Raw genomic sequence first — 22,489 nt, 5'->3', positions numbered from 1 at the left:
CTTCAATGGCTCGCTAATGTGACATTTCAACAATAACATTATTCTTTCTTCTCAGAAACATGGATCATCTTCCCTCATGGAGCAAGCTGGTCATAGCATCTCAGGGCACACGAGTCAGTGTTCAGAGTCAGGGGAAAAATAAATGCCTAATCTTCTTGTCTCTTTCAGAGCTACCTTAACGCAAAGCCCTCTCATAGGTAAAAATTAGGCAACACAATCTTTTTAATGCCTATTTACTACAAGGAGGCTGTAACTCATATTCATTGTTAGATTGGACTAACCAAGACTTACCTCCTGGATCTGGCCCCAATTTAGATAGCCAAATCAGACTAGAGCTGGGGGCTGAAAATGGTGGAGGTTAAGTTGCCTAGATGGAGAAAGTGGTGATGCTGAAAATTAGTGCATGCACAGGTTCGCCGAGGCCTTTTTACTAATGTTTGGGCCCAGTTTTCCCAATGTATTTTCATCTGTTCAGGGGCTAAAATCTAAGTGTTAAATGCCACATTAACACCTCCTTGTTAATTAGCATGAACAACCATGTCTCAATTGATTCTTTTGAATTCACCAGTTCTATTCTTCCTGTCTTCTAGAGGAATCAAACTCTGTACAGTTTCTATGGTATAGTTGTCTTCAATATTTACCTTACTTTTTATTTTTCTGTCCTGTTTCTGTAACAAATAAATTTTTTTTTTCTGATTCTGGAATAAACTTGGAATAACCTTTCTTCAGCTGAAATTCTATGTTGCTCTTTTTGTTGTTGTTACAAATATTTCACAGCTTCATTTGCTCATGATTAATTCACAATGACCTGTTCTCTCCAGATCATATGACTCATTGACTCATTTGTTTTAGAATAAAAGGGCCAGAGAGTTATGTAACAGAACTCAACGTATGTGAAATAACTATCATATCTCATTATATTGGCATTTTACTGAAATACACACAAGTAATTAGCTTGATAAAAAGTGAACATACCCTTTTTACCACCAGTCAGATCAATAAATTGAACATCGCATGAATCCTAGAAGCTGCTTACATATGCTCTACTAACCAGTATCTCTTCTTTTCTATGCCAAAGGTGACATAGATTAGTTTTGCCTATTTTTGAACATAATACAAATGAAATGCCATAGTATGAACTGTTTTGTGTCACGCTTCTTTTGTCCCATCTTATGTGTGAGATTGATCCCTGGGTTTTCATGTGGCTAAGTGGTTGCACAAATTTACACTCCCGGTGGCAAGTGGAAGTTCCAGTAGCTCCATATTGGGTGAACACTTACTATTTTCTGTCTTTTTAATTTTAACAGTTCTGTATCTAGTGTGGATAACACTAATTTTGGTTTTAATTTACATTGTTCTAATGGCTAATGAGGTGAAGCTTTTCATTCCAAGTTTAATGTCTTTAATACAGATAAAACTATTCAGATTTCTGGGTTTTTTATCAGTTGTGCTAAGTTATGTTTTTATAGTTATCTATCTTTTGATCCTAATTTTTATATATGTTGCCTTAAGGTTGTGTATAACTGCTTCTTTTTATATTTTTAATCTCTTTAAGTTCTGTATTGATGTCTCTTTTTCACTCCTAATATTTATTATTTATATTTGTGTGTTTATTATTTTTTGCTTTTTTTTTTTTTTTGCTAGAGTCTTGCTATTCTTATTTGTCCTTCAAAGAACATAATTTGGATTCATTAATCTTTTTCTTTTGAGGGTTTTTTTTTCTCTATTTCACTTTCATTATTTTCTCTTTATTTTCTTCTTTTTACTATCTTTGGGTTTAAGTAACTGCTTTTTTCTAACTTTTTGTGGTAGATACATATATAGTTTATTATCAGCCTTTTTTTCTTCTTCTTTCAATATGTATATTTAAGGTTTAAGTTAGTTTTGATTTTCATTTAGTTAAAAATATTTCTAATACTCATTAAAATTTATTCTTTACCCATGAGTTATTTAGAAGTGTAGTGCTTTATTTCCAAACATGTCAGGATTTTTTCTTTACCTTTTGTTATTGATTTCTAGCTTGATGCCATTGTATTACAAAAACAAATGATGTATAATTTCGACCCTTTGAAATCTGTTGCACTTGCTTTATGTCCCTGCATATGGTCAGTTTTGGAAATGGTCTGCTGTTGTAGGATGCAATGTTCCATACAACAATTATATCATTTGTGATTCATGTTGTGCAGATTTCTATATTTTCACTGATTTTTATTTGCTTGTCTTGTTATGTAGTGGGAGAAGTGTATTAAAGTACCTTTTCAGGATTATATATTTTTGATTTCTTCTTTTGTGTGTGTCAAATTTTGTTTTATGTATTTTGAGATCATATTTTTAGGGGAATACAAATTAATGTTTTCTATCTTCCTGATAAATGTAATATTTTGTTATTATTAACTCCCTACTATTACTGTTTCTATAAGAATTTGCATTCTGCATGCCAAATAATTAGGCTATAAACAACTTTCAATAAAGAATTTGGGTGCTATTCCACAATTTTCCAGGATTATACACAAAAGAATTGTGCTCCAGGTCTCTGGTGATATTCAGCTATTTGCTGGACTTCCTGATTGCAGAAGTACCTTAAGTAAAATCTTTATGGTGAATATTTGCATTTGAGACCTTCAATTTCAAATCAGTCGTGTCATCTCATAAGCATCTCTCTTAGTCTACTTGGACAGCCATAACAAATTACCACACACTGGGGGCTTAACAGAAATTTATGTTCTCACAGTTCTGGAGGCTGGAAGTCCAAGTTCAAGGTGTCAGCAGGTTTGTTTTTCCCTGAGGCCTCTGTCCCTGGATGACAGATGGCCACCTTCTCACTGTAGCCTCACATGGTCTTTCTTCTTGTGTGCATGGATCCCTCTTCTTTCTTTGTGTGTCCAAATTTCTACTTCTTAGCAGAACACCAGTCACGTTGGATTAGGGCCCATCCTAATGGCTCATTTTAACTTACTCAAATCTTTAAAGGCACTATCTCCAAATACTACTACATTCTGAGATGCTGGGGGTTAGATCTTCAACCTATGAATTTTGGGGGAGCACAGTTCAGCCCACAGTAGCATCATAGCACACTATATCTACTTCTTAAGTTAGTAGAAAGAAATTTTATCATGCACTTCCTCTGTTGTTAAATGTCTTATAAGCTAGTTTATATGATATCCTTTCTTATGTAATACTTTTGTGTAATTAAGAAATTTCTGTCTGTATTTTAGGTGCATTTAAAAATTTTACAGTATCTTACATCTAGATATCCCATTATATTTACTCTTGTAATATTTAACAGCAAATTTTTTTTCAGTAATCCACATGTAAAATTCATTGACAATATTGAAATGAAATATTGAGATAGTTGCCTGTATCAAGACATTAAGACAGACCTAAATAATTAGAATATTTTCTTAAATTTTAGATAGTTTAGAATCCATGTTGTCACCCATCTTGATTTAGATCTACTTGTTAAAATAATGAAAATTATAGGGTTTTCTTATGAGGCTAATAAGTCAATTCTCAATGGGAATGATGCATGATTAATAATACAGACATCAGTTTTCATCTCTTCTTGCTCATATAATATGTTTATCAAAAGTTGAGTGCTATAAATTCCAGCCTGAATGAAAAAACACCTTAGATGGTATGGCAGATCACTCTGTGTTTTTTAAAAAAAAATAAAGCACCTTTCTTTCTTCCCAGCCTCCCTTTCAGTTGGAGGGGGCACACGTGATTGAATTCTAGCCAATGGAGTTTAGACAAAAATGATGGACACTGCTTCCAGCCTTAACCAATTAAAACTTCTATAATAATCCTCCTCTTTGCCTGTTCTTTTGCCAAATGGAGAGTGCCCTATGGATCCAGAGGATGGCAAAACTGTAATAACAGGAGTCTGGCTCCATGATTGACAATATGGAAGGCTGTTCACTGACCAGGAACACATCATTTATGTGAATAAAAAATAAACTTTATTGTGCTAAGCCACTGAGATTTGGGGTCTGCTTATCACAGCAGCAACCATTTACTTAATGGGTACAGATGGTCAAAGTGCAATTTGATATAACTCATGTAACATTCACTGCTGAAAAGCTTTCTTTTTGAAAGTCTTATTACAAAGCACTTCAGAGCACTTTTCCTTAAATTCTTTCTACTTGATTAAAATGCCATCCATATTCTATGTGATGTTCATGAAAAACTAGATATTTCTCCAACTGCCCCTTCTCCAGTCTTAATGTTCTTCACTTTGTTTTACATTATTTTGCCTCTAGTGTGACCAATTTTTTCCATTTATTATTCTTCAAATATTCGAATAATTCCCTCCTCTATACATTTACTTTCCTGATATGTCTTCTCCCACATTCTTACTAAAGCCCTGCATTATCTGGGAAGTTTTGTCACTCTCCTAAACCTCAATGAATTTTTGTGATCCTTATTTTCTGAAAGGTTATTTTGGCACTTACCAAACTGATGCATGTTGTTAGGAGAAAAGAATCTAGTCTTTATCAAGTGCATCTAATATACTACTAAGTATTTTAAATCTATTTAATGGCTACATCAATTGAGTGCTCACCATGTGCCAGATGCCTGGTAAACAAATTCTCATTCAATCATTAGAATAACACTATGAAGCAGATGTTTTTCACTCCCATTTTATAGAGGAAAAAACTGAGGGATTAAAGAGGTGAAGAAATGTATAAGCCAGTTGGAAATCTAACTTCAAAGATTAAGTTTCCCCACTACATCCCATGCTACTTATCTTTTATCAATAGTTTATTTTTTTTAAACTTAAAACACGTCTTTTTTTCTGTAATCAGAAAGTGTGCTGTGCACTTAAGATGCTCAATAAATATTTGGTAATTAGTAATTCATACCCGTTCATTTCAGAGCGGGTCTTTATTTGAGGAAAATGTACTAAGACTTACCCCTTTACTTGACCTCTGGGTCTGCTTTAGTGAACGTCAGTGTCCAGATGCACAATACTGTAATTCTTTAGTCTGGAACCCTAAAACTCCCACCAGGAAGTTCTGTATATTGTAACCCAAATTCCAGATCAGGTACTGGAAAATAGAGATTTCTTGGGATTATCCCATTTTTTAGTAAAGGGGTCAGTATGCACCCGGAACAAATCTAGACCTGGACTACACTTTGTTGAAGTTCAAAGCTCATATATCAATCCATCTCAATATTCCAACCTCTATGCAATAATAAAGCACCGAATTTGCCTGGTTGATTATATAATCTTACACCAATTTCTAATCTATGTTTTTCTGTAAAAGGGAATTAGAAGATGTTTAAATGAAGATCAAAATGAAGAGAATCTAATTAGGCCTACATCCAATTACAATCCTACTTTACTTATTTAACATTATTTGAAAGCTCATCTCATATATTTTGGCTGCTGAAAATACTGAATTATTTTAATTCTTAATAATATCATTACATTCACAATCTGTTACCAGGTTTTCATGAATTTTACATATATTTATTATTTTATGCAATTTATATATTTTATGCATTCCAGTTTTCAGCAGAAAAAATGGGTTGTAAATAAAGTAAGATAATTGCTAATATATATTCCATGACTTTAATGGCCTTTTCTTCCCTGTGGACCATTATTAGTTTTCTCCTAAAACCCTTTTAATTAATCAAAAGAAAATGGGAGATTTCCATTAATATCTGAGCATCTTTTTACCTTAATTCGTTCTGAAGTGCATCTGTGTGATGAATTGTGAGTTTCTGGGCTGACAGGGAAAAAGGGAACCTCCATGTTTTCTTACATAGGTAAAAGATGGCCATTTCATGATCTGAAAGATTATATTAGTGTTTTTGGCCTTTCTTGTAGTAAAATGTTTATCCAGGCTTCTTTGCTCTTTTGCTTGATAGCCCTTGGGAACAGAGTGCTCATACATGTAACAATAACAGATTTACTGACAGATTTTTAAAAATTATCTAAACCAAAGTCCTATCATTTGAACATTTCATTTGAGTGTCAGGAAGAAAGTAAGCATGCATCACCAAGAACTTCACTTTCGAGTGTATACTCAGCCTACAGAACTACAAATAAAAAGAAATGAATGTCATTAACCTATGGATTTCAGAAAAAAACAATAAATGGTCTGTGGGGGTTTTGTTCATGGGAAGGATACTTTATTTAAAATTAATTCCTTCTCCTGATGCCAGAGTTACAAAAAAAGATATAAGGAACCCATTGAGATACTTGAGAATATTGAAGATCCAAATGAAGTAGCTACACTTATATGTGTTTTTCTTCTTTCTGATTTTAATTTGTATCGTTCCCCAAATATAAGAGACATTATCACTTAAAAATGTAAGTGTTCAAGTGAAACAAAATCCCAAATGAGGAGAGGTTATGGAAACATCAGGAGAGTAGAGTCCATTGTCACTGGGTATGGTGCAACCCACAAACGAAATTACCACTAACGTATCTTATATCCCAAACTGAATTCACTGGAATAGCGAAGACAAGTGATAGTCTTTCTGATTTCCTGACTGGAAAGATGAGTGTGAGTCTGTACCTGGAATCTAATTACAGGCAAGCCACTAATAAAACCACAAGATACTTGACAATATGAGAGGGAAAATTGTACAAACAGAAAATTTATGACAGTGATCCACAGCACCGCTGCAATAAAGGAATCTAGTTTGAGTGACACTTCCTGAATAGTAATAAAAAATTAGAAGCCCATTCAACCATCCGGGATATTATCAATATTTACTTCTTCTTTGGTTGTCAGTCTCATGTCATGCCCCCAAACTTCCTTTAAGGGAGAGAAAAGAAATGTAGGTTCTCCTCCCTACATAAATTTAAAACATAAGTCTTTAGCTTTAAGGACTTTTTTAAAATTTTTTCTGCAGGCAAAGTCAAGGGATTTGCTTTTGTTACTCTTGAGTAAAGCTGCTTTGTAGTTAAGAACACAGTTTTAGAGACAGATAAGCATACATTTTTATTCCAAATTTTCTATACGATAGAAGAATGTGATCCTACTTGTTTACGTATTGATTTTCTCACTTTTCGTATGAGGATAATAATTACTTGAGGAAGTACTGAGAGAATTAAACTAGATATTATATTAACTGTGAAGTACAATGTCTTACAAATAATAAACACTCAGTACATGGTAGCTAAAAGAGACAGAATCATTTAATGCTGGTTCTGCAGCAAGTTTTCAAACAATATGGTCTAAGCATTATCCAAAAGATCTGGTCTATTTAAAGCAGAAGTAATGGATTACTTTATGAAAAGTTATATGTAAAATATTTATTTTTCTACATAGAATTCTAATTTACTACTGGTTTAATTGCATAGTTTTAATTTAACAACTCCATAATTGAAGATTGATCTTTATTGTTATTGATCATCAATTGATGAGATTCCTAAGAAGATTTCCTAATTCTAACAGGAATGTATAAAAGTAAAAAGTTAGATACACTGGATGGAATACTATGTAAAATACCTGTTTTGTGCAATGAATAATCATTTCTATCATTTTGTTAAGAGCAGTTAATCACTGGTTAACATTTTTGTTCTTCAGTTACTGAGAAAAATTTTTTCCCCAAGTAGATTTGTAAATTCGTATCTCTTCCCATTCTTGGCCAAGGTTGAGACCAAAATCAAACTTCTTCAAGAAAATGGCATCATATTAGGTATTGGTAGAATTTTAGAAGACTTTACTGACTGCTTAATTTTGGGAAGTAGTATCACTTTTGATAATTGATTGAATTTCAGGAGGCTTTTTTGAGGACTAATATCATGGGGTGTGTGGAAGTGCAAACCTCTGGTCAGCAGCAAAAATCTAGAAAATTCCAAAGTAGTCTAACTGCAGGCTGAAGTAAAGGTACTTCCTGATATACATGGCATTTAGCATGTAAAAGCCAAACAAAACAAACACGAACCAAGTGACATAAATTAGATCTCATCCTCCACTTAAACATAAAAGCCATTCCCACAAACTTTCACATGACATAATAGGTAGATATATCAATTAAGTAATAAGCAAATAATTAATAACCAATCACAACTTTCCCCCCCCTTCTATACTATACTCATCGTGCTTGGCTAATGGGAGGGAAGAATTATAAAGAGGAAGGAAAGACTCTGAAAGAAGAACAGCAAAAATTCATAATTCTACCATCTTGTTTTTCCTTTTTTCTCACCGATGGGTGGAGAATGAGGCCCCACAAAACGATCACTCAAGGAATCTAGCTAAGACCTGACTTAGTTCTCAATTGTTAGATATGAAATTAGTTGTAGAACTCTATCTCTGGACCTCTGCTTTCCTCCATACCATCCTTGCACCTCAAGTAGGCCACAGTTATCTTCCCAACCACGTGGAAAAATAAAAGTAGTAAGTCATGTATTTAGTTCTTTTACCAAATGACTTGCAATTCCATACACTATTATTCCAAAGGAAATTGGGCTATCATTCATTCTACTGTTTGCTATTGACTTGATTTTATTTTACTTCTCTGTAGTTCTTTATTAAAACAGAGAACACTTTACATTCCCCAACTTGGAATGTGGGATGTAAGGAATAGTTTGGAAACCACTACTATAAAATTTCTTGTTCTTCTTTTTAATGTTAGAGGGGAGAAAATTTCACAGTGTAGATTGATATAAACCAATCCCAAATTAGAAGTATCTCTAGAGATCTAATCTCTAACTAGATCTACTTATACTAGATGGCCCTTCTCTGAAGACAGAAGGATTCTGGCCTTGCCCTCCTGGCCGTAGCTTATTGAGCTGGGTGGAAATCTGACCAGGCTAGATCAATCAGATTTGATTGAGAATATATTTGGAATTAGGATTCGGAGACTTTAGATAGGCTCTGGTAGTGCTAGTTCAAAAAGATGGTCTTGATAATTCAGAAAAGTAGGAAAGGGCAGCAAACTATTTTTCATTAGAGCATGTGTCTTTACCTTGCTTATCTAAAACTAGAGAAAATAGGGGCACCTGGGTGGCTCAGTCGGTTAAGATGCAACTCTTGGTTTCAATTCAGGTCATGATCTTCGGGTTGTGAGATCGAGCCCCCTGTAGGGCTCTGTGCTCAGCATGGAGCCTGCTTGAGATTCTTTTCTCCTCCTCCCTCTCCCCCCCTCCACTAATCTCTCTTTCTCTCTCAAATACATAAATGAAGAAAATCTTTAAAAAAATAAAATAAAGAGAAAATAATCTTAAGAGTTTTGGAAGTATTTATATTTTGGTAAAAGCTCCCAAATTCTTGCATGGATAAAACACGCTAAACAGAAAATGGGTGTGTTTCTACATAATAGCCATGGCGTCTGAATACTGAAAATGGCTAATGTCAGTCCACGGGAGGGAGGTGTGATCATTAAAGTGACACACCAGAGTTCTGTTTCTATTTGAATTCTTAGGAGTAACATATTAATGAAAGGTCTTTTGCTTTTTTCCAGTGGCATTCACAGCTGAAAAGTGCCAGTGCAAAAACAAGCTGACTTTTATTTACAAATAGTCAAAAATGGTAAAAAAGGCAGATAAAGCCTTCTAAGTTAGGGAGAGAAGTCCTCAAAGGCTTACTTGAGAAGTTTTATCTTCTTATGCCCAAATCCAGATATGAATGTTAAATAAAATATGGGCCATGAATTTGATAATCATTCAGGTCATTTGCCTTTGTCTCTGATATAGCATAAGATGATATAAACTCTGATATAGCATAGATATTAGTAATAGCCTGTATTATATATGATACATATACACAGGAAAATAGTTGTATAGATGTGTATATGTATATATATATATAGTCTGTATATTAATGTGATACATATATACATGAATATAGATAATATAGATAATAATATAGATGAAATACATAAATATAGATAATATTTAGATATGTTTCTAATCTTTTTCCCAATAAACATACAAGAATTTGAGATTTTGGTGTTCTTTTTATTTGTAAAATAATATTTGGGAAGTCCGTAGGGTAAAGCAACAGAAGATGAAATATGTTATCCTTTTTTAAGAATAGCAGACTAAATTGCCATAAAAAGTTTCTATGGCATAGCCTGATTCAAACTGATATAAGCAGATTGATTCAAATAATTCAAGATATACAATGATAAAAATAAAGATGCCCCAACATTGTGTTTTCTTCAAAAGTAAAGATACCCTTCTCCTCTCCTTAACACCTTTTGAAAATATGGTATTTGAAGAAACATAGCCTAGTGGCAGATCAATAAATTCATCAGTGGAATTCAAGAAGGTGAACGAAAAAATGTAAAGAAGACATGGAAGCAACAAAGGGGAACTCTGCTGGGAAAACTGCCTTGTTGAGAATCCTGACAGAATCTGGAGGTTCTCTTCTGAATATGGGGCCTGATTACCAATCCATTCAATCCCACCTTAATCCGCCGCCGCTGGGTTGGACCTAGAGCAACACAGATTTTTCTGTACCCCCTGCCAAGAGTCTAATAATCCACATCCTTTCTTTTGAAGGGTAGAAATCTCAATAGGGTTGAAAACAAGTCAGGAAAAGGTGCCGGCAGGGGGCTTGTTTCATTATAATAACAAACCAGCTCCTGTTCAAAGAGAAATCACACTGAATTCCTTGCTGTCTTGTCCTAGTTGATTCTTTTTTTATCCTAAATATTTACCTTAATCCCTTTAAACCAAGGCCTTCCCAGAGGGATAGCTACACTTCTTCAGTATCTGGAGACTATTGTCTTTAGTGGTTGCTATGGGTTCACTCTTCCCTTCAGAGAGGTTTTTGTTGCTTCTTTACTTCCTGGCTCTACATTTAATTTTCATTCTAAACTGTTAACTTGAATTTACTTTTCTTTTCCATGTGGGCTTTTTTCGAAACCTGAATATGGAATCCTTCCAATATAGACCATCTGAAATAGCTAAGTAGGGTAAATAGTTATCTATTTTATTGATGTAGATTTTGGTCAAACCCTGAGAGAATAAGACATTCACACTGGGCTTTCTGCTTATGTCATCCTTGATTTAGCCACAGAATCGTTGTCATCCTCATGCCAATCAAGTAGCAACTGATTCTAGTAGTTCTGAATATATAGCATTCTTTTGGGGACCCTGCTTAGACCAAATTGTCCTTCTGTGAAGATGAAGTGAATTCTGGCTTTGCCATACTGGCTCCCAGCTTACTGAGGCTGGTAGACATCTGACCCAGGCTGGATCAATCAGAGTAGATTGAGAAGACCTTTGGAATTGGGATTCAGAGATGCTAGTTAGGCTCTGGTGGTCTTTGAACTGAGTGGGAAGGCTGCCTTTCTGGACAGCTGTGTTCTGTGCCTGGTGAGGCAGTGAGAACTGATCTAAAAGGAAAGAAAAATTAGGCTAATATTCAGAAACTAGCAGTGAAGAATGCAGGGGGGCCCTCAGAGACACAGAGGAAATCAGTTATAAACTTGTGATGGTACCAGTGTATAGTCCTAGTTCCTGGTGAAACCCCCACACTTCTTTACTTTGGGATCTATGAGATAGCCTTGTGTCCCTATAATAAATCTACCTATTTAATTACACTTGCTTGATTGGGTTTCTGTTACATGAAACGAAATACCTAGGAATAAGACTGGGTTTCACAATGGTCGTAGAATCATACTATCTTAGCTAGACAGACAATAGATATCTCATTAAGCTCACTCATTTTGCACCTGAGAAAACTGAAGCCTATAAGTAGAGTCATGTGCTTATGGTTGAAAAAGATAATTAATGGTAAAATGGAGAGTAGAAATACAGATGAGTGGTAAGAAGGCCTGGCAACACACAATGCAAAGCATGACTGGGGAAGATCCCTGAAACTCAAGTCAGAACGTGAATGCTAGACCTTTCTTAGAGACTCACTGGCTGTGTAAGCTCGAGTTTGTTTTTGGAGCTTTGAATTTTTATCTGTTAATTAAGGAGGTTGGGACACATGTTCTATCTGGTCCTTTCTAACTCTAAAATCATATGATTCTTAGCCATGTCCCCAAACACAAAGTGAATTGGGTATCATAAGTAATGATCTAGAAAATGTGAATATGAATGTGGTTGCTTGGGGAGGAACTAAAGCAGTTTACACAGGTGAGTATCCGAGTATTGAAGTGGTAGCACTATTTTGTAGTTCAAAACTTCCTGCTCAAGTCAGTCAGGGTGTCCCCAAAGTGGTAGTTTTACTTTTTGGGGTTTTCATATCAAATCAAGTAGTAAACTGATTATATGTGCATTTAGTGGGTTTGTATGGAGAATCTGTCTGGAAAGCATCCAGAATCAGATGCATGCCAAAACGACATTCCTTCTTCCAGATAGTAGGGAAATTGAAAGGTTAACTGTAAATGCATTTGGGCTCCTTGCTCTTTGAAAAAATAGAAGGAACAGTTATAAACCAGTCTTTCTCTCTCCCCACCCCTTCCTCCTTTCCTTCCTTTCTCATTTCTTTTTCCTGGCTAACGATATGTTTGTAGAATGAGTGAATGTATGAGAGCTTTTCTTATTTTTACTTATGAAAGATAAAGAACATAGAGATTGTCAACAGGGTGAGAATTTTCCACCTCCAAAATTTTAAACTCCTGACAACACATAAAATACATGCTCATCAGCATATACATGGGTCCTGGTACAGCATAAAATTACCTCCGTAATATATACCGTATACCTTCAAATCCCCTCCTCTGGCATATCGAGATAATTTCCCAGTAGGTTACATCTCTGTCTGATTTCCTCTCCCTGCCCCTTCCTGAGGCCCTTCTCATCTGGCTCGTGCTTTGACTAGTCTACTGAATTGTCTCATTTGTCAGTCAGTAATAAATCTCTGAGTTACCACATTCAGTAACCTTTCCTCAGGTCGAATTTGCCTCATCACGTTTGCCAGTTTGGTACATTTGACACTTTTCCTTCTTAGAACTCTTTAGCTTGTGCCTCTTTGCAATTTCATAATTCAATTAAATCTGACTACTCCTCCTTTCTGTCTTCATTGATCTGTCTTCCTCTTCTTATTCCCTAAATATGGCTGTTCTTAAAAGTTTCCCCTTGTTCTTTTCTACCCCTATTAAGCTCTTTGGCTGCTTCATCAACTCCTATGATGTATCTTCACTCTTCAGTGAAGTGTGGAGCAGACTGGGTGTACCTGGGAGAGAGAGCAGTGAAGAAAATTCTGCAGACCAAATATCTTACTCTTGAATTTAAAGTCTTTGGAAATCTTCTTTCAGCTATCTTTAAATTGTATCTCCTGCTACCTATTCTCTGTTTTAGAAATTTTATCTCCCTTTTTCATTTCTTTAATATGTCTTGTGTTCTTACACATATTGTGCTTCCTTAGAGTCCCCCTCTGTCATCTGCCATTGAGAAGTCCTACCCCTTCTTGAAGACCCAATAAAAACAGGTTTCTTAATCGTTCTACAAACTCTTTAAAAAATGCTGTGTTCTAGACTTTGTGCAGTGTGCTGAGGAAACAAATTAATGGCAGTGTCCCTATTAAAACAGAAATATACTATGTGATATAAAAATAGTAGGTAACATATAGCTATATACTACAAAACATATTATCATAAGGAGCTACAGTAGCAGACATCCTAATCCAGCCTGGGGCAGGCCCTCTAGAAGCATGACACTGAAGGAAAAGTAGAAGTCTACCAGATTGGGAAAAAAAAAGCAATTGGGGGGGTTGGAGATTTTTCCATGCAAAGAGACAGCAAGTCTATTAAAACACATGAATTATATGAGAGAGCACAGAATTCGAAGAGTATATTAAGCAGTTTGCTCTAGGCAGAAATGATCTTTTCCCTCTCCCAAGTATTATTCATGCTGCACATGGGACATTTTTAACATGCTCCTTGCATTTTGGTTTTGTCTGTTTCTCTCTAATTCTCATAAAGGCAGCAATTATGTTGTATGTCATTATGCATGTTTCTCTTCCCAACATAGCAACATACACTTCGTAAATGTTCAATATGTGACAAATACCAGTTGAATGACTAAAAGGTGGCATCGACTGAGTAGGTTACTTATCATTCACAGGTGTAGTTTTCCAACTAGTCCCCCCACAACACACACACACTAAGGAAAATAGAAAACTGAGCTTTCCAGGGGCACTGTGTCACTCAAAGTAAAGTGTGAAACTATAGGCAAACTTCACAAAAAGAAAAGGTGGAGGATTTTGATGGATTTTTCACTTAAACAAGAGGGCACATCAGAATCTGAGGATTTTTACATGGAGCGTTTTGGTTTTTTTCAGTACAGGAAATTTAAAAGTTATGTAGAAATTTAAAAGTTACTGTGACTGCATCTTGAAAAAGAATGACACCTTCAGGATCCTCTTAAGTGTAGGAATGTCATAATAAAATTTCTATTACCGGAATGCTGTAATTTTAAACTTCTGAAGTTCTAAAGGTTAGGAAATTCATATAGAAGGCTGACCAAGCACCTTAATTCTGCCACTTTGGCCACTGTTTGGATTACTTATAACCCACCTTTGGAGAAGTCAGTGCCTATAAAGCTTATTTTGGGATGTTATGAAAGTGAACTGAGGTCCTCCTGATATATTGTTTTGTTAGGTATCTGACATTTTCTCTTCAGACCAGAAGAACAAAATATGATGAAAGCAGAACAAAAATTTTATTGTGTTCACATTTTTCTCAATTCTGCCACCAACCCTCTTTACCACCACCCCACTGAAGCTGTGATCCCAATGTCAACGCAGGACCATATCCTTGTCTTATGGCTGGTGTTTTTTAAGGCTTTCAGGGTCCTAAAGGCCCCAGTTATTGGTAATTGATGGTAGCTAACCTTGAAATCAGTAATTCCTTTCACGGAGGAAATATAACTTAAGAATTACTGAATGGGAAGAAATCAGACAGGGAGACAAACCATGAGAGACTCTTAACTCTAGGAAACAAATTGAGGGTTGCTGGAGGGGAGGTGGGTGGGGGGATGGGGTAACTGGGTGACGGACATTAAGGAAGGCACGTGATGTGATAAGCACTGGGTGTTACATGCAACTGATGAATTATCAAACTCTATATCTGAAACTAATGATGTACTATATGTTGGTTAATTGAATTTAAATAAATAAAAATAAAATTCATGGACCCATGAATTGGTAGGCTAAAACCCAAAAAGTCAAAGAAGGATATAAATGGAAGTTAAATTCTGTAAATGATAATCTTAGACTATTTTCCTCACATACATACAGAATCTGAGCAACTAATAGTATGACTGCCTTAGATTTCAAGTCTGAGAGGTGAGTGTGTAAGAATCTGAAAATGTATAATGCTATTTTAGAGTGTGTCTGCTTTTCAACATCATATAGCAAGTTTTATTGCTGTTGATTTTTTAAAGATACTATCCACATATTTCCTGCCCTGCATTTGCAGTTATCAAGAGCTCATTCTATTGGATTTTTGATTGTTCATTAAAAATCTCTCTTCTGTCACATAAATTAAGAGCAGTGTGTGCAAGTTTGTCAATTTTACTTGTATCCTATTTGTATTCCAAGTCAAGGTGTACACTGATCAGTTGCCATCACTGTTTACCTTCTCTACTAGGCTAAGTTGTCAGGTTATTACCATCTGTTAGTCTAGGATTCCCATTCCCTAAAATGTTTTGATTATCTAAGACTTAAGTTTAAGGTAGTGTGAATGGCAGGAGGGCCCTACCATTTCCATTCCAGGTTGCTAACCATGGAGACTCTAACTGTTCAACTCCAGTTCCCTAATTGCTTGGCATATTACAACATTCCCTTTATTTGTTATTTAAAAATCAACCCTCACTGATCACACTGGAGTTTTTCTTATAATAATATTATTCATAACTGTGGTTGGAATGCAAAATAACATAATCATATTTTTGTCTGTTTTTTAAAGAAATACTAATCTATGAAAAATAGGGAGAAAAGGCCACCAAATAATTGATAGAGTAAATTATAAAGGTTTAAAGAGAATAATCTTCTTTATGTCTTAAAAGATGATAAGAAATAATATCCCTTCAAGTGTCTATTGTGTGTCATCTACGTCATCTCTAATCCTTGCAGCAGTCCTGAACATTCAAGGATAATTATGAATGAAAAATGCTGAAGGGTTAGTGGTCTGTAAGGGGTTAGGGCACAGAGCTAGTATATGCCAGAATCTCAATTTATTCTCAGGTATGCCTGACTCCAAATTTTGTTCTCTCTCCATCATGGCATACAGCCTCTGTATGTCTCATTTTCAGTCAAAAGGACCTTAGAAATAAGGTCAGGCCCCATCTAGTTGGGCTCTGGGTTAAGGGCACGTTGACTGCACACTCTTCTTTTTACCATTCTCATCATTACCATTAGTAGACACACAAAATTTAAGGTTCCTTCTTATTTATTTGGAATTCCCCTTCTTTCTTTGCAGAGTATTTAACAATTCCAAATTAAAATCAACAGCAAATGCTGTTACCTCTGAAGAAAGGGTGGATATTTGGGAATGGTTAGAAATTTTGTAATATTTACAAAGGAAATAAATTCATGTATTAGTTTGTAAATAAAATGTTAAACATAAAAGAAAATCAACAGCAAAAACAACAACTTTTGCAGAGAGAACTTTGTAGTTGAAGTGATTTGTTGAGCATATGGCAAAGTAAACCCCTTGGGCTATGAGCAGTTATTACAAAAAGGAATAAATAATTTTTTAAAATTATGAGCACAAAGGCATAACCCTGAAAGTAGCATAAAATGTTTCATTAAGTAGATTTTTTGAGTAGTAAGAAACCCAAACAGTAATAGGTATTTGGGTAATCCACAGGAAATGGAAATATCCATGTACTAAAGCAAGAATAACTAGACTTAAGACTTCACAATCTTTATTCCAGTTGTTCAAAAACTAAATCTGTATGATCATTATGAATAAGGTTTTGCAACCTCTTAAATAAATAAATATATAAATACCTTTAAGTTTCATAAATTAATGTTTCATTAATAAAAGCAAATGGTGCCAGAGAGGAAAAAAAATAAGAGAACTGAAATTCTGTCCTATGACTTATATTAAACTTAGTAAAGCATATTACAAAACCCTGTGTAATGGAATCAGGCTACCTTTGGTATGTTTAGGGATCAAGGTCAAGATTTTGACAGCATAAAATTATGAGACAACCATCCCACTTGTCTAAATCAGACTTTTTTTTCCACAATACAATGTTTCCATCTATGCCTTCAGGGATCAGAAGAGTTTCATGGCACAGTCAGGAAATGACATCAACTGTATTCAGTGAGAGGGGGTCATGAGCTAAAGAAAGAAAAGGTTATTCAAATTATTCTCTCTTTTCTGAGTTTAGCACAGTGCCTAGTGACAGAGTAGGTACTCCTTAAATATGGACTGAATGAATTAATGAATAGTGGACATCTATCATGTGTCTGTCACTGTTCTAGGAATTGAGACAAATTAGAAAGACAGTTACTGACTTCAAAGGGCTAATAATCCACTCTAGGGAATAAAAATATACCATAAAATATGATGCAATATGCGATTTATGATAAAGTTACTCACAGGATACTAATGAAAGAGGAAATTTAAGTAACCCAAATTGCAGAGGGAGTCTTGGAATGGTTTCTCTGTGTTTGAGCTGAGTCTTAAAAAAAAAAGTGTAGGTATTAACAAAAGGGAGGAAATGGGGGAAAGCTGTCCAGATGGAGGCAAGAATGATCAGTGTGTTTTTGTGTGGCTGGGACATAAGTGTATGTTAATGAACGGCCAGAGATAAGCTTGAAAGGCAGTCAATGATTAGATCATGAAAGAAGTTACTAAGAAAAAAAAGAAAATGATTTTACTTTCGATATGATCGGGTAGAACTGAAAGATGTAAATTTTGTATCATACCTAGATCATTCTCTAGGCCATTTGTGGTGTTATGAGTTCAAGACTCAAGAGTGAGACTTTTGAAATGACCTAAGTGAAAAATCATATGAGTCTTCTCTGCTAAGGCAATGGCAAAATATAGAGTGGAAAAGCTAGATTTCCCCCTATAAAAAAAGTGAAAATCTTCATGTCATCAGTTATTGAGATTTTGGGGGTAGTTTTGATTCAGTTTAAACTAACGCACACTGAATGCTCCAGAAGTTAGTATGAAGAGTGGAGTGCTCCGGAAACAAATAAAAAATTAAGATCTACATGGGATTAGTTTGATGTGGGGCCAGTTTGCAGGTGTCAGGGAAACTGATATCAGAGGCTGGAAGAAAGGCAATCCATGTTTTGTGATGATGGAACTTTGATAGTATGTTATTTGGGATGCCAAGGGAAGGAAGATAATAGACCCCATCAGTTTGCAGCTTTAAGGGAAAGAATTGGTATTAGAATGATACGTTGACTGCTTTTGGTGGCATCTGACAGGATGGTATGAGAAAGAGACAAGCTTGGAAAATAACTGCTCAATTTGCAAATAGGACTGAAAGAATATAGAGAGAGTCCAGAAATTAAAGAGACAATTCTTTTTAAACTGCAAACTGTAGGTGCGCCTGGGTGGCTCAGTCATTAAGTATCTGCCTTTGGCTCAGGTCGTGATCCCAGGGTCCTGGGATAGAGCCCCACATGGGGCTCCCTGCTCGGCGGGAAGCCTGCTTCTCCCTCTCCCACTCCCCCTGCTTGTGTTCCCTCTCTCGCTGTCTTTCTCTCTAATAATAAATAAAATCTTAAAAAAAAAACTGTAAACAGTAAAAGCCAAAATTGAGAACCGTTTACACTATAAATACCTATTAAAACTCATCCTAGAAACAAGGATAAAATCAAGGACATGGTTATCAAATCTATGGTTGAAACTTCTAAAGGGATTAAGAAGTGCCCGATAAATCTTTTCAGTTTTGAACCGAAAATCATTTCAGGAAAGGAGATTAGGGTGTGGCTCTATCACCGAAGCCATACAACTTGCAGATATGTGCAACTAAGTCAAGACAATAAGACATGCCTTGAAGGGAATTGTTGGTGCAGCTGTTGGCGCATGCAGCTATTGAGCAAAAAAAAGAGAAAAAGACACCAATGAGTAAGAAACTAGCACCTGGATTAACATAATTTAATGACTGCTTGATACTTAAGATGACCCTATGGCCTCCAACTTTCAGCAGGTAGGAAGAGGACCAGAGAAGCTTCTTGGCCTACAAGTGTGACCTGTTCATTGATACCTACTTAAAAATGGCCCGAGAGTATAATGGACAAAAATCAGATCTAAAGGCCATGGAGAACCCTGAATTAGAGAACCTTTTCCAGGGGAAGAATTTCGGCCTGATCAAGAAGTATCCCCCTACCCCAGGGTAGGGGCTGTAGATCAATGAATGTCTGGTGTGTGTCTCTCACTTCTCCCCTTTCTGAATAAGAGTGTTTATTGCCATTATGTTGTTCCTGTTCCAACATTTCCTATTGGCTGTGGAAGATACGGATAACTTGCATTTTTCATGTATAGTTCTTCAGATAAAGAGAAGGCCAGCCTGGATATGACACACGTTCTTGCATATAACCCCAGTGTAGAAACCACCATGTAGAGCCCAGAGCTTGATGCCATGACTACATGGAATTTGGAAGTTTTCTCACCTATACTGAAGACGAACATATTTTTCTGCAGAAAGAAGGATGAACCAAGTATTTGGTGACCCTAGAAGGGTAGATTGTAGTGGACACTGGTGATATTTGTTAAACATTACAGGTTCTCTTTCCTTCTGAGTACATCCTGGCTCCCTTGTGATTGCATTGCCCCACATGACCAGTCCTGGCTAATCAGTTGTGAATGAAAGAGTAATATATCATTTTTAGAGTGAAGACCCTTCTGAAGACATTTTTGTCCTCTGACACAGTAAACAGGAATATTCAAAGTGTTCTCTATTTTATCAGCCTGAATCCTAGAATGAAAAGATCCAGAGCCTCCAGTCATGGTGGAATTTTAGCATGAACGTGCAATAAAGCTTTCTTGTTCTAGGTTACAGAGATTTGGGGATTTTTTGATACCACAGCATAACTCATCCCATCATCCCTGGCAGACACTGGATCACCAATACATGTATTGATTTCAGTTCTTTCTTTGAGCACATAGAAAGGAGCCAACAAATACCTGTTTGAAAGAATGAATGAATGATGACATATGGTTGCTCTCACATTCACTTTACAGGGTTTGACATTTTTGATATTTTTCTGTGGAATTGTGTTTAGAATTACAGGTTCCTTCAAGGGAATGTTTCCTTTAGTTGGTAAGTCCTCTTGAAAAATAGGAACTGACACATCAATTTTTTTTTATTATGTTATGTTAATCACCACACATTACATCATTAGTTTTTGATGTAGTGTTCCATGCTTCATTGTTTGAGTATAACACCCTGTGCTCCATTCAGTACATGCCCTCTTTAATACCCATCACCAGGCTAACCCATCCCCCACCCCCCTTGCCTCTAGAACCCTCAGTTTTTTTCTCAGAGTCCATAGTCTCTCATGGTTCATCTCCCCCTCTGATTTCCCCTCCTTCATTTTCCCCTTCCTACTATCTTTTTTTGTTTTAACATATAATGTATTATTTGTTTCAGAGGTATAGGTCTGTGATTCAACAGTCTTACACAATTCACAGCGCTCACCATAGCACATACCCTCCCCAATGTCTATCACCCAGCCACCCCATCCCTCCCACCCCCCCACCACTCCAGCAACCCTCAGTTTTTTTCCTGAGATTAAGAATTCCTCATATCAGTGAGGTCATATGATACATGTCTTTCTCTGATTGACTTATTTCGCTCAGCATAACACCCTCCTGTTCCATCCACATCATTGCAAATGGCAAGATTTCATTCCTTTTGATGGCTGCATAATATTCCATCGTGTGTGTGTGTGTGTGTGTGTGTGTGTGTGTGTGTGTGTGTATCACATCTTCTTTATCCATTCAATTTTTGCGATAATATTTGACACAATGATGTCTGTTTGAATAAAACATTGTCCCCTATTTTTCTTCCTCATTTTCTTGTGCATCTGACTGATGGAGGCTATAGCACATCTAGAACACTGGCTGAAATGGAATGGGAGATGTGATTTTAGCTGGCTCAGTGAGGAAGGTACCAAAGTGAGGCTTCTATATAGTTGAGTAAACCAAGCAGCTATATCGGTGCCAGTGTGAAAAGGCACAGGGTAAAAAGAGCTCAGTATGGCTGAGAACTGCACAGCTGCAGATAAGAGGGAAGAAAATCGGTGAGGGATGAGATGGAGAAGCATCAGGGGTGATAATGTGCGTTCGGGAGTTTCATATTTGTCTAGAGGGCAACAGGGGTCACTCAAGGACTTCAGGTGGAGAGGAGTGGCAGGTTTCAGACTTGCAATTTAGAAAGATGATGCTTACAGTGCTCTGCATATTCAGCACCTTTTCTACCTTCCAGACACCACCTCCTCAGATTTATTTAACACATTAACTAAGTGCAAACCTCCTGGAAAAGGAGTAAAGACGATGGGCCCTGAATCTGCTTCTTCAGGTATAGTATCCATTAAAAGTGCTACTGCAAGTCTCAATCTGGATTTTAATGGTAGCTCTACCCTGATTCAAAGTCACAGTTGAACAACTTGAGATTTTGTTATTTTCTCTCATTTGTCAGAAAGTGAAGCATCTGAGCTATCTGCAGCCAACCCTTGCAAACAAAATCGCTCTTTTATTTTGTGTAGTCATGACACTGATTCTGACACTGTAAGGACTAGTTTACAAGAAAAAAATGGATCCTGTGGGATAGGGTCAAGGATGTCTCAATAATGTGCTGCCTCTTTATCATGTTACAACGTGGAGGCAGAATATTATAAACTCATTGCAAATCCTACATTTTTGGATTGACTTGTTAAGGGTCATCCAGAAATTTAAAATTTAAGGTTGTGGTTTACTTTCTATAAACTGTAAATTGTGCCAGAAATCTCTTCTACATGCCAAATTAATTTGACAGTGATTTAAAAAGCAATTGAATCTAGACCAAGCACCTGAATATTTGTTCATAGAAATGAAATTTAAATAGAATGCCATCAATTAATTTGGATACTGGTTCTTGGCATATGGAAACTGGCTTGGTGCCTTTTGAACCCAAACCCTTTTAAGGCAGTAGAATGAACTGAATGTTTGTATCCCCCCCAAAAAAATTTCATATTAAAATCAAATCCGTAGGGTGATATTGCTTGGAGGTGGGGCTTTTGGAAGGTGATTAAGCCATGTGCCCTTATAAATGGGCAATAGTGCACTTATAAGATACTCCAGAGTACTCCCTTTCCCCTTCCAGCATATGAGGACAGAGGGAGAACACAGCCATGTATGAACCAGGAAGCAGGCCTTCAACAGACACCAGACATCTACTGGTGCTTTGATCTCAGATTTACCAGTCTCCAAAACTGTTGAGAAAAAAAAAATCTCTGTTGTTTATGAGCCACCCAGCCTATGGTAATTCGTTACAGTAACCTGAGTGACTGAGATAGTATTTATAGTTTCTTATATGCAATGATAGAAAGAAAGGAAAGGAAAGGAAAGGAAAGGAAAGGAAAGGAAAGGAAAGGAAAGGAAAGGAAAGGAAAGGAAA

Source organism: Callorhinus ursinus, unplaced genomic scaffold, assembly GCF_003265705.2.
Source record: "Callorhinus ursinus isolate GAN/ISIS: 27379988/994484 unplaced genomic scaffold, GSC_fseal_2.0 scaffold9, whole genome shotgun sequence".
Lineage (NCBI taxonomy): Eukaryota > Metazoa > Chordata > Mammalia > Carnivora > Otariidae > Callorhinus > Callorhinus ursinus.
This window is presented reverse-complemented; position numbering follows the sequence as displayed.